Below are 14,110 nucleotides of genomic sequence, written 5' to 3'. Positions count from 1 at the left end.
TTACAGTTGTGCCTTGACCACGTAATTGGAAAAGTAAATGGTTTCCCTATGATCAGAGTTGCAATCTGTGCCAAAATGACTGAACTCCATTCAAAAACCCCTTCTCATGAGTCATTTTGTGGCAATGCTTGTTAAGAGATGGCAAAATACCAGGAATAAAATGATCAGCACACCTCAGGCTGCTAATAGTAACAAAAAAAGCTTTTCCTACTATGAAGCCAGCTCCTCTCTAGAGTCTTCACACTTACATGAGCTTCCTATGCAAGAGTAAGTCAGATTCAGGCCATTTTTTTTTTCTTTAAAAATGTACAAGACCCCGATCAAATTATCTCCTGTCCTAAAATGTAAAGGAGTGCTTAAGTTTCCAGTTTGTTAGCTAGTCCCAGTTTCCTTTAGCATATTTCCCTTAGAGAAAGAATGTCTGCAATATTTTGCATCTGAAAAAGAATGAATGGCAAGGCATGGTTGCAAAGGCTGGAATTCAAGAATCATTGGCCTCACTACTGAAAGCCATGAATCACTAGCTTGACTGTTCCAGGTCCAGCTCTGGACACCCCTCTGCCTCCTAAACCCATCACAATATATTAATTTGTACTGCAGCTACTCATGCATTGTGCAATACATTCTTTATTGCTCTCTTCTATTCATGCATTGTGCTCAAAAGACACAGCAGATTTTTTCCTGATTTTCTAAAAAAGCAGCAGAGGGCTGTGATTCCTCTCAAATTTGAATCGAGTGCATGTTAGAGAAAACAATTATTTCTCGTCTTCAGTGTAACAGTTAGTTCTCCAGGATTTCAATAGCCATACTGAGTAGGAGAGTATATCCCTTTATTTCTGAGGATTTAGTTCCTTCCTCTATTATGTGGGCTGGGCGAAGAGCATGGCCCTAAGTAGTCTTCATGTGATTTATTCTACATTGACAACCACTTAAGTGGAGGCAAAGCTAGACCCAAAAGGCACAAAGTGATGAAAGCTGGAACTGAAAAATAGCATGACAGTCAAAATTACTGAGTTTCACACAGCCCTTGCTCTGACCATGTTAGAAAACTCTTGGTCTAAAAGGATCCCAAAAAGCCCTCTGGAAACCCAATCCCATGACTTATATGCTCTCCTTAAAGGCTTTTTTCTTTCCCTCTACAAAATGACATTGAAAAAAGCCTTGTGGACTTCACTACTTGCTGTAATTTGACAGCTTTTAGTCAAAATATTTTCCATTTACAAGAGAAGGACTTATATCCCAACCAAAGTTGAATACCCTAACATCTGCAAGTCAGACTGAGCTGGTTGTGGTTGAGTCATAGGCTAGATGGCCCCACAGAAGTGGAACATCTCTATGACAGGGGATGGGAAGGGGTATGGAGGAGATGTACTACTCCAGGAACTTCACGATGAATTAACACTGGTGGCTTGGACACTGTTTCCCAGGGACTCCCAAGAGTTGAGATGTCTCTTAATGAACCAAGGCTTTTGTGTTTGCCTAGTTCACTAGACTGGGTCAAAGACTGAAAAGTGCATTACCTGCTGCAGGGGAGGACAGGAGGAACTGATTCTGGTCACTAGGTATGCTATGATTGTTCAAAAGCAAACGGGAACAAAGCACTACCCTTTCCTTCCCAGCAGCAACCCTATGTTGATTCATAAAGGCCAGATGCTATCTGATCTTCCCGCTGGGATTCAGTTAAGAATGCAGAGCCCGAACGCTCAAGTTCCCTCTGAGTATTATATAAAACCAAAAGTTAACTGAGCTGCTAAGAGGAGCATGCATCACACACATAAATAAAACTTGTTTGATGACAAAGGCGTGGCTTTGATGGTTGTTTTTCAGAGTAGAATTTCACGTTAAAATGAAGAGCTAGGGAATGTCCATATAAGCTCAAAAGTGTTTTTAAGATAGCTATTGCTAATCCATTGAAGCCAATCAGTTTTTGTATTCAAGACCCTTTCAAAATCCAAGCGGTACTAAAAAAGTGTTTCCAGAGTTTGCCAGCTCCACTGTCAACAGCTCAGAAATGGGTCACCATGCATGTGCTTTCATAATCTTCTTTGTGTATGAAGATTCAATAATAAACTGGTTTTTTTTCCTCTGGCATTCAGAATGAAGGGGAAAAAAAAAGGAAAAAACCAAGGAGCACAGGTAGGCCTTTTCTAAAATAAAAAATCAAAAGTAATTCACCTTATTGCAAAAGTTGGCTAACACTACAAAAACCTGAGTTTTTTCTATCCTGTGTTATCTTTACTGAGCCTTAAATTAACTGAAAGGATCCCTGTGCTTGCATGATTTATCTCTGACTATATTGTAGGAGAAAGAAAACTTTGAAAGGAGACTTTAAAGTCAAGAGTGCAATAAACTTTTTTATTGTTTTATGTTTTTATAATACAGGTTTAACAAAGGATGTATTTTCTTTACTCTTCAGTCTGGATTTCTCTCAGTGTGAGAAGATTAAACCTGAAAGACTGTATGTTGAAGTCCATGCTTATATCACTGTTAAGCTTGCAAATGGGAAAATGAGAGAGGCTACTTTCGGTCGCTCGTGAGCTACATGTATTTTGTGTGTTTATATACAGTGAGTATAAAAAAAATGTTTTCTCAGTTCCTTAGATTTAAGTTCTGATCTGGTACCGCTCCTCTTGTTACTATGCATAACATACTTCTGTCTCTCTAAATTAGAAGCTCTACCGTCAGTTGGGATGAAAATGAAGGTGTCAGCTACAAAGTTAGGGGTTTCATCTATGTGACCCAACAGCGGCAATGTAGATTACTTATGAAAAGGTGATTTGAAGAAATTATGTGGATCATAAAGAAAGAACCAATTTTTCATCGCATAGGTGCATAAACTTACTATACTTTACATACCAAATGGCCAAAAGGAAAATCAGCTGTCAGGAGTTTTTTGCTATGATGTTCATAAGGTCTCTCTTACCTTGATATCTTTGTTGAACTAATGCTGCCATGCCACTAATTACATATTTGAGGCATATTCCACTGGGGGGAGGGTGTGTGTTTCAATGTATTAATGGCATTATAGATTGAGCTCTGCATATCTAGCTTATGTTACTCCCAGGGCTTCTTAGTGGTTTTTTTTATAATAATACAAATTCTTCATATATTCTAACTAATGCTTCAACCTGCATCCTTTACATTGACTATTAAAAGTGTTCTAGATTTCAAACAATGCAATAACCAATAACTTATTCTATGCTGGTTAATGAGCAAGTAATGATTATTTTTTTCACTACCTATTACAAACCTGAGCCAAGTTCAAATACTGGAGAGAAATTGGGGCCTACATATCCAGCGCTGCGTATTCTGCCAACATTGTCACCAGTGCATCATGGTAGTAAAATGCTAACTCCATTGTATGTCACTTTGAATGTCCTTCAGCATACATTTACACGCAGGAGAATCCATCCTTCTTTGCCAGTCACTGGTGGATACCCCACATCTTCTAGCTGGCTTTTATTCTCAACTATTTCCCTGGTAATAAGTTGTGCATATCTTCAGGTAATAGTATTAGCTTGTAACTGGCAATGTTTCTAGCATGAAAACTTTGTTGTTGCTCAAGTAGATTGACTTAAATTGCACTGGACTTAAACCAGGAAACAACATATACATAAAAATGAAGATGTTTTCTGTTCCTAACCTTTTTTAATGGGTTTTAAAAACAGGTTTTTAGCTTGTTTGCTTTCTAGTCAATTCCTAAATAGTGTAGTTTATTTTTGATGACTGATTATAGGAATCTTGCTCATGCAACCAAAGCACAATATTTTAAGTCATGATTTCTTTTCAAGGAATGAAATGATCTTTATATCCTGACATGTTTTATCATTTTTAGACTAAACCAGTTGTCTGTGTAAGTTCGATGGGTAGCCCTTTAAACTGATAGAATATTATCAGGACTTATTAAAAACCAAGCACATCTTGCTATTACAGCTGTGTTTCAGAGATGAAACAAATGGATGAAAAAGTTCTCTCTAATTGTATCATTAGCTAATGGTATTTTTAATGAAGTCTGTTAAAAAAACTTAAGATGATGCGGTATTGTAGTACTACACATGGTACTATGTGAGTCCCACTGCTAAATATTATACAAAATTCTCAAAGAAGGTTTTTTCATACAGTTACTAAACTGGGAGGACAAAATATTAGGAATAAAAATAATAGATTTTACTCTTAGCTATCTATTAGCCCCGTGGGACTGTCCTTATCCTTTTAATGGTTGTCCCAGTCCATACTCTTAACATGCACATAAATGAGCTATTGCAGACATTCCTACTGTCTTTTGCCCACTGTATGGTCTTGTTCCTCCGTTTCTTGCAGATAAAAGTGAGGCAATCCACCCTTTTTCTTTTTAGATGCTAATTATTTTTGTTCAAGTGATGTTTCTTCCTAGGACTTGGTCTACACAGGAAAATTTTTGTCTGATAGATATATCAGGGACTATTTTTATTCTTCATTTATTGCACCATAGCTGTGCTGGCAAAACTTTACTTTATATACCACTTACACTACCAGGAAGTTCTGTTGCCAGTTTTGTTTGTATTGCTTGAGAAGCTGGTTTGTTTCTTTTGTTCACCTAAACCATACCCCTTAAAAGACAGTTTGCTTTCATCTTGGCTTTACCTAGTAAACCTTTGTAGGAGTAGACATGTCTAGGAGGTACTAGGACATGGTTTTGGAGGGGTAGTAGCTCAACAACACTGTCCTCTCACTAAGATGTTATGCACAAAAATCCTATGAGGAAGGTGGAGTTTTTTGTTCTTCCTCATCAGTGATTCTTTTAGTCCTCTAACCATCATCACTGATGAGCACCACAGATGTCTGCAGCCTGTCAAAGATTAAGTAACTTGTTATGTTGAGCTTGAAGTGTGGGAGCACTGAGAGTAAAAAGGACAGTGACAGAAAAGAGAAAGTCTTCACAATCTCAACATTAAAAACCTTAGATAGGAAAAACAGTTTCTTAAGTATTCTTGGTAAGTAATGTGACAATCTAAGTCATAAAATCTTTAAAAGCTCCTTAAAGGTCAGTGGATTCCAGTAAATTTGACATTAGTACTTTGAGGTTTTGAAATTAATGCACTTATTGAAAAATTTTATTACCCTTCTTTTTTCCCTAGTCAATAGATGTGATTTTACAAAAAGTAGAATTTTGTGGTCTACTTCTTCAAGCTGCCATTATGTCAATCAAAAATAAGTCTGGCTAATAAATTATTTTGGCAAGTAAATTAAATGCTTTTGTGGTTAGTTTAGTGTTTTCCTAAAGCTCCAGCACAGGCCAGGAAGCATTCTGCTTTCTCTCTTAACGAGACTTACTGATTACTGTGTGTCAGCCACAGGCCATCTTTAGTATTGGTTTTGTCTTGCCTGTATAATCTTACTAAGATGCATCTTAACCAACACTGGCTTAAAAACAAATGCAGGAGGCAGTGGTTGCTTTTAAAATTATTACCCCAACCATTTCCCTGGTGAAACATAAACACATATTAAATAACATAACATTAATAATTGCATAAAAGGAATGTTTTAAAAAATAGTTTCAGGAGAGAGAATAAACCATTAATGAATTACTGCATTAGTGAAGTAGTTTGGGTAATAGTTGAGATGTTTGTACTAAGTTGATAAATGCTCTGCAAGTAAATCACTTGCATATATCTTCTTTTCTAGCCTTAGTTCAGAGTCCTTTAGATCTCCAAAGGTTGTAGATAATTTTTGCACCCACTCAGTCAATGACTGGCAATGCGGCATGTAGCCACAGTCATTCATTCTGTCAGTCACAGCCCTTGATAATGTGCCTGTCAATATAATTCAGTGCCTGTTCAGGGAAAGTGACACTTTGAATAGTGGACACTTTTCAAAAGCATTCATACAGGGTCAGTTCCATGATAAATAAATATATTTTGCGTTTGGAACAAATAGGCAATACGCAGAAGCGAGAGTCAGAGCAGAAATATACAACCAGTCTGCAGGACATGATAAGCTGCAGTGAAGAGTGAATATCATAAATGCATCTTTGAGGTTTTTTGCTGCTGCATTAATGATGAGATAATGGATAATATAGTCTTCAGGATCCTACCTGGCTCAATTGAGCCCTGATCCATGACCAGGGGCACTATGCTCTGCTACACTACAAATGAGATATTAGAATAATAGTATCAATAGTTCTTTAAACCCTATTAAAAAGAAGGAATATTTTTGTAGCTGAGTGAAAAACATAGGCAGAAATCTTTAATTACCACTAACGGTGTGTTAAAGAAAGTATTTATATGGCATACAATGTTTAGTTTCTAGTTTCTATTAATACAGGCTGAGAATGTGAGGAAGAAATATGTGATAGTGACAGGATTTTTAATGGTACCTCACCTTAAATGCATTTTAAAATATGTAAATCAATAAAAAAATTATTTGTAATAGCAGACTAAGAGTGCTGGTTAGCCTTACTGCTGAATGAAATGTATGCTACAAGCCCTATTACCATACATCGTGGGAGCTGTAGTTAGGATTAATCTGTCAAAAGGGATGGTTTAGTGTTGATGAATATGACATGTGACCATTAATGATGTTGATTTTATCTCCTGAGATTAGCATGATTTACTTCGGATGGATAATAATGTCATTTGCTTGATGCAGTAGATCTGTTTACGAGCTGATTAAATTGTAAGGCCTTGCTTCATTTCATGCTATTTGGTTTACAGCTTCATTACTGCAATCACAAAAGCTGTGGAAATGTCCCACATCCCATGTCACAATAAATCATTGTTTAAGATTGCAGCTATGTATTTTAGCATTTCAGTTTTGCATGGACCATGCATTCCTTAACAAATATGTGATTGGGAATACATTAACAAGATATTCTGGAACATACTGCTGCAGAAATGTAGAAAATCAGCCTGAATCTTTTAATTGAGATTAAGGAAGCACTTGAGTAATTAGCTGTAACAAATTACCTTATTATTTAGACAGTGAAGTAAACGTTTTTGTTGCAAGAATGATTATCATAAATCTGCAGAAAAGTGACAGTCAAACAACCATAAAGGAAACTTGTAAGCAAACTACATTTTCTGCCTATTACCTTTTACATTGAAATAAAATTTATCAGAGACATACTCTAAAAAGAATGTATTTGTTGTTTAGGGATAGTATATGTTACAAGCTATACCATCTGTGATTACTGCACTGGGAAGAAAATATGTATGTAAATCACAAAGAAAAAAGAAGAATCTGTTAATTATAATGGCAAATGCTAATGTTGCCATAGTTAAGGCTGTGTCAACGTTTTTATTATAAACCCAGTTATAAAGGATGAAGGAGAGAGGGAGGGTGGCAATCAGCCATCAGAGATTGCTATGTGCTAAAATTTTGTGTACAAAAAGGCACACTTACACCATGTAAATCAGATGTATCAGTGAGACCATGCTCATAGTTTCAGTGAGAGGAGGACCAGGGCCAAACTCTCAGCTCGGGAGTGAGGGTGACTATGTTGTAATAATTTTTTCACATTTTGCATTAAATGATACTGCTATTTTTATTGTACAAATTAAAAAAAATATTGCATTTATCAGTCAATTGGGACCCTTCAGAGCTTGTGGCTTACCACTAGCTGAATTTGATAACTACAGTTGATTAAGTCTTGGTTCATATGCTCAACTTTAATGAGTTCTTCTAACTTTGAAGAGCATACATAAATAATTAGCTAAGTTGGGTGTCTTATTGCAATAGAATGCAATTTTTTTAGTTCTTTCTACTTTTTTTTTTTTCCTAAATTCCCCCAAGTTGGTTCTCACTGGATTTCATGGAAACATCTCATGTTAGTTTACATGTGAATTCTGCTGTGTTATAATATGGTCAAATGTGAATGTGAACTTCACAGTAGATTTGTGAACCTCTTCCCCTTGGCAAAACTCCCCTCTCACCTCAAAATATTTCAGCTGGCAGATGAAGAAGTGGGAACCACAAGAAGAACTATACTCATGTACATGTATACATATATACAGGCCTAGAATATCCAAAGATTTCCAAAAGTGTTGCAGCAATGACGATGGTCAAAATTTTTTACAAATGATTCATGACCTAGCTTTTCTGGTCAGCCAACATGAGACATTTTGAAAAGCCAGGCCTTTTTTCTCATTTGTTTGTTTGTTTTTAATGGTTGATGCACAAAGCATTCTGCAAAGGAGATTCTTTCAGGAAAGCTCATACTTTGGATTTGAAAAGGAGACAACTCTAATGCTTGCAACTTAATTCTGTCTGGTAGTTTGGGGACAGATTTACCAAGTCAATTTAATTTTCCAATACATTGTGGCTGCTGGGCATAGATCTTCTATCCCTGCCTTTTTTGCCGAACCAGTCCCTGTTGACGTTCATAAAATTAATGAAAAGGTTTTACATGTTGAAATGTTGATTTTGCCAGCAACATTTCAACTAATCAAATGAAAACAGTGATAAATATTTTCTCCTGTTTTCTAAATAGCTCTAGACCTGAGTTAATGAAAACATATCCTTGAAAATAAATGGATGCCTAAGTTTATTTTTCACAAAGAATAATTTAATTGCTGTGACAAAAAGAAAATGCAAAAAGAGGAAGCCACACTTTGAATCTTCATTGCTTCAGAAAACATTTGGTAATATATTGCATCCCTGCTTAAGTTGGCTGAAATTTTATTACCACAGTTTCACAGTTTTATGTTTTATAACTTTGAAATTAAACAAAACAAAGGCTCCCTCTCTTGATGAGCTGCACCTTTTGACAGCAATTTGGTTTCCAGCCAAGAAGAAAACACTAAGACAGAATTTTTCAGGTGCACATTCTTTCACTGATATTCCTGTTGAAACGAAAAGAAGAATGCCCTTGAAAATCCCAACTGCTGGCTTCAGTAAAAATATATAATTTTACCACCCACCTGCCAGTGATGGTTAATTTAGTGTAATTTATGCACAGTAGAAAATCCCTTGCTAGCACTGTGAGGTGCAGAGGCTATCAGCCAGGCTGATAGTAGGTTTGTGGAAAAAGACACCTTTAACCTGAACAGCTGAAGTCATCTCCATGAACTTTAGTAACCACCGTTCATATTAACAATGACAAAAGTACTAAGGACATGTAATTTCTTAGTTCCCGTACAAATTGTCCCCAGTCTGCTCTCTACCATTCCTTTGACTCTGTCATGTTTGAGGAATCTGTTTAAATAGAACTAATGAATCCTGGTTGATGCTTTGAGGTTGTTTTTCTGAAAATGGTGGCACTGTGTAATGCATATGTGTCTGCCTTACTGATAAAGCTGCCACCATGGTATGAGTGAAGAAACTATTTGATCTTTGTGACTGAGCCCTGAATAAACAATTTATATGTTCAGAAAGTTGATGGCTGCTGCAAGATGGTTCATCAGTCTTCTCTGCAGGTGCCTTCAAGTATGACAATTATTGAAATTGGACAGAAAAAAAGATGAGTTTAAAATTTTTCAAATGGATGCAATTAAGGGACAGAAGTTGATTCTCTGACTGGAAGAGAGGAAAACCTGTGCAATATTTTGCCACTGGAGAATTGCTTTATCTGCAGGTCTGTTCACTGTTAAAGGAAGCAAACTAACCTGAAAATAATAATTAAAAGAAAAAAATTGGTCTACAGTAGAAGGATCCTGGGCAGCTTTAGGCCAAAGAATTCTCAAGACTGATGTTGAAACTCACACAAGAGAATATATTATTTCTCTGACTTTTCTTTTTTTATCCCATATTTCTACATAGAATATTCTTAAAGCTAAGGCAAGTCTGCAGATGTAGTCAGTGCATTTGAATATCTAAATTGTTTATTCCAGGTCATCAAAATAGCTGGAACTGTTGGGTACCAAGAAAACTGGTATTTTGGAAGCAAGAACTCCTTAAGAGAACTTCATTGGATTGCAGGATTTCAGTGGAAACTGAGTCCAGTGATGTGTTAGCATTTTTCTGTTTGAACACTAATCCTAATAAGGATAATTTCCCAAATTTAGGCCACTAAAAAAAAGCACTGAGTTTTCCTCCAGCAAACGATTTACGTTCATGAAAGAACTTGCTCATGTCAGCAGCGTTGGGGAGACATGTACTGGGAAGACATTTGCTTTAAGAGATTCCCAGGAATTGCCACATCCTAAGTCCTTGACTGTTCTAGAAGGCATCCAAATGGCTGCTAAGGAGGGTCAAAGTTGCAAGCAAAGAAAATCTACAAGGCAGTGTACATGCATGTACTTGCATTATGTCCATTATGTCCTCACTATAATATTTAGAGTGTGCTCAATGGCACTTAGAGCAGTGAGTTCTGAGTAGTTTTAGGAATCAGAACCATGTGTTTTCTGAAGAAATATAGATTCCTAAAAGATATCTTAGATTTCATGATGAATGAAATCTCTGTAATGATGCAGATTTTCTGTATTACCAGGGCACAGAATTTCACTGAGGAGCTCCTGCAATAAGTGCAGCTAGCTAAAGAATATGAAAAGAAATAGGGGCAGACAATTTGTTATTTTCTCCCTTCATAGAGTTCAAAAATAGGTTTTGGAAAAAGCAATTGTGCCTCCTTCAATTATTGCATTACCTCTAACACTGAGACTGCTGTAGTCAAGCCTTTTAATGAACAAATTTTACAGAATTTAGGGTCTCTGAAGTGCAAAGCCACAACAGAGTTTGGCTCTTAATGTGCCATATGAGCATTATACTGCTTGCTTTCTCTGTCAAAGCTGGCATGAATCAGAATGCAATAAAAGAAAAACTATTTCATTCAAAATTAAATGGCCACATCCAATTAAAGACTGAAGTCTGAAACTGTAAAATCTATTGAAAGTTTCTTTCTGTTTTAGAGGAAATGTACCAACTGCTAATGGAAGAGTTACTCTAAACGGTTGGCTACTAGTTAACTATTATGCATTCTAGCAGGATTTGTGGCTGGATTTTTTTTTTTTGGTCATTCCTCCTCCTCAGAAGATCTGGAGAAAAGAACAGAAAACTATAGAAAAGATTTGCGTGGTCTTTTATCTTTTGAATCAGTGTCATACTAACAAAAAGATGTTTTGAAGTCTTTAACCATTAATTGACTAACTGGTTTTCTTTAGACATAAAACTTGTCAAGGTCTTGATTGTTGTGAATCCATGGTGATAGATTCTGGCTGACTGCCTAAGTACAAGGTCTCTGAACACCAGAATAACATTTTTTGAAACAATTTGGGCTTATCCTCTGTAATGCCATTTAAACAAACTTAATTGACTAAAACTTTCATTTTTGTGCATTCTGTATGAGGTACTATTTGCAAGGAGAGGCCTTTTAGGAACAGATACTAAATGACAAAATCTGACCTCTACCTAGCCTTAGATTTCTCAGTTCTTGTTTGTTTACACAAAATAAGCCAATATGAACTGCATTAAAAATTCACTTTAAGCAGAAAAGCTCTTGTATACTCTTATTTTCCTTTGGTGAATAACCTTAAAAGGGGTCCAAAATGAGACTTTATGAATAGCATAAAATTTACACACTTCTGCAGTAAGACTAAGCATTATCTTCAGATAAGTGCCCATATATGTCAGTCAGGAAGCTTGTTCTACATGAAATGAATAAAAAGTTTCAGACAAAATTAAGACTGTATTTTTTTTATTTTTTTTTTAGTGAAACTGCTAAGAAGATACCTCTGGGATGATTTTCTTCAATTTTGAGTTCTGGGCATATGCAGAATTATACATCCATCTCTACAGGTTAGCAATTTGCATTTTCCACTCTTTCACTGGCAAAATAATTGGGTTTGAATAGAAGTAGTATGTTAGATTTAAATAATATACAGGAGTGATGAAATTGTACTTTAAGACTTTTTTTAGGGAACATGACAACTCTGAGATGACAGTTTTATCTCTAGGAAGTTCTTTGAACATCACAAGGTAAAATTCTTGGCATCTCTAATGAGTTTTGAATGGCCCACATGGCGTGAGTTGGTGGGCCAATAGACAATACTCTACGCTGTAGTTGTCAGGGCCCTCATGGCTTTAATAGACCCTGAAGGCCCTCAACAGCTTCACTGAGGGTCTCCCCCAACCCCTGCCCACAGTCTCTGGAGATTCCTCGGTCCATGCCTGAGTGAGATCATAGGCAATGTCAGTCTCCAGCCTGGCCATGGGCCCCATTGCTCCTAAGCTCCACCCATGGGCTGATGGCCTTGGCCTCACTTTGTCACCATGGACATCCTCAGAGATCATGACCCCAGTTACACCTACTAGGTCTGATCTGACCTGCAGGTAGACTGACAGCTTGACCTGCCTCACCACCACAAACTTCTCTAATGGTCTGAATGTCTAATATCAGCTGATATCTCTAATATCAGCTGTTAGCTCTGGTCCTGCCCTGCTTCCTCACTGGGACAGCCAGGACCCTGCCCTGCTGGCTGTGGCATTGCCCTTGGCTCCCTATTCCCTGTCAGAGCATCTGCCCTTCCTGCTTTCTGACAGTAGTGCAAAAGCTTTTATCTTACCAAAACAATATTGCAGCTGGGAACCAGACACCAGTCTTTACCCCGCTGTAGTCAAGGGGTGACTTCCAGTGTTGTTGATGATCCTTTCTTTAGGGAGGGGGGGAGTCACTAAGAAGCCCATCCACTGTTAACAGTGTACTTGTTTCATGAGCAGAGGATTTCTGTCTCAATTTCATTCCCATAATAGCCACAGAGCTTTAACATAAACATCCCATTTTCTTTTTCTTTGCAAGAATAGTCCAAGAAAAGAGAATTTTAGCCTGAGCGGTTCTGTATTGAGCTAAAAATGACTTAGCTGAGTTGGGACTTGGTCTTAACAGGCATATTTCACTACAAAATCTAGCTACAACCTGGAATAGAGTGGAATAGTCATTTCTGTCTCTTGGATGCATAGAAATATTGCAAACCAAAGTGTTAAGCAGCCACTATACAATCAATTTGCCAGTTATTCCTCCTAAGAGAATGCAACTATTATTAGAGTTTATAGGTAGTATGGAAATCTTTCAGATTTAAGGGATTTTTATTATATTTGTTTTTTAATTGACTTCAGTTTTACTAACCAAAACAGAAAAACAAAAAAAAAGAACAAATCTCAATCTTATTTGAACACAATTTTAAATGGAAAAATATTGTTCCAGTTTTCAATTCATGGAACACATATTCAAAAGTAAATTTTACCTTTAAATGTTTTGTAGATACTTATATACATATATAAAGTCATATTTTTGCTATGCAGAATTTGGTTTTCTTGACTTCTGCATTTAAGTAACCACTTTGCTGTTAAAAGCCAAAATGAATGATGTGGCAGTGAAGTTTGTGAATCAGCTAATAACGTGATATATTCACAAACAGAGAATGTTTTTAACATATCTGAAATAGTAACTCTGAGGCTGTACCAACTTTGTTAAGTCCATTATCTCAATCAATAGTGCTTGTATATGATACTTAAAATGTATTATTTAATTATTGTTCAGGTCTTGCTTGACTGCAAAGGCACTGAGCACCATTCAACATGAAGGTGCAGTGTCCTTAGGCCAACTTTTTAATTTATCTGAACAAGATGAGACTTTCTGAATAATAGTGTGTCTTGCTGCTGTTTACAGAAGCAAATCTACTGAGCACAAAGCTTAACTACAGAGTTGCAGAACAGTAGAAGAAGGTATGTTTGAAGGAAAAACGGTGTTGCCAGTGATGCTAAGATGCTGAAGTATATAGGGATTTTTATTTTGACATGCTGCATCTGTACAGCTGAAAATTAGATGCCAAGTCAAAATTACTACTAAGAAAATGTTCAAGACCCAGTACCAACAAGAAGAAGGCATCTGCCACCACTGAAAAAAACGACGTGTAATCCTTTTAGGGCTGTGTGCCCCATCTGCACAATGAATGGTAACCTGTATGAAGGAATAATGCAGGAATGTATTGTGCTGTTGTAGCATACTGTTTATTTACTGTTGTTTTTTTCCTAACAATTTATAAGATTTCTATGGTATAACTTCATGACCCTCCTTTTTTCTCCGAGAACTTACACCATAACATATTTTACCATCAAACCAATTTATTAAAAATAATTCTTGAAATACTAAATACTGTAATGAAAAACATTACAAGAATCTCCTCTGCCAGAAGTAAAT

At 36.5% G+C, this 14,110-nt stretch overlaps 1 long non-coding RNA gene across 1 annotated transcript in view; it reads left to right on the top strand.

Annotated features, from left to right (window-relative positions):
- Positions 1–13,635, top strand: part of LOC108493477 — a 92,712-nt gene extending 79,077 nt beyond the window's left edge. Inside the window, exons 3-5 of the long non-coding RNA XR_001873482.1 lie at positions 2,383–2,566; positions 11,624–11,709; positions 13,580–13,635. This is a non-coding gene — a long non-coding RNA (uncharacterized LOC108493477). The remainder of the gene's footprint in view (positions 1–2,382; positions 2,567–11,623; positions 11,710–13,579) is intronic.
- Positions 13,636–14,110: the final 475 nt, after the last annotated feature.

Source organism: Lepidothrix coronata, unplaced genomic scaffold (assembly GCF_001604755.1).
Source record: "Lepidothrix coronata isolate B3197 unplaced genomic scaffold, Lepidothrix_coronata-1.0 Scaffold17, whole genome shotgun sequence".
NCBI classification, from domain to species: Eukaryota; Metazoa; Chordata; class Aves; order Passeriformes; family Pipridae; genus Lepidothrix; species Lepidothrix coronata.
Note: the sequence above shows the minus strand (reverse complement) of the source record. Positions and strands in the feature narration are given on the sequence as shown.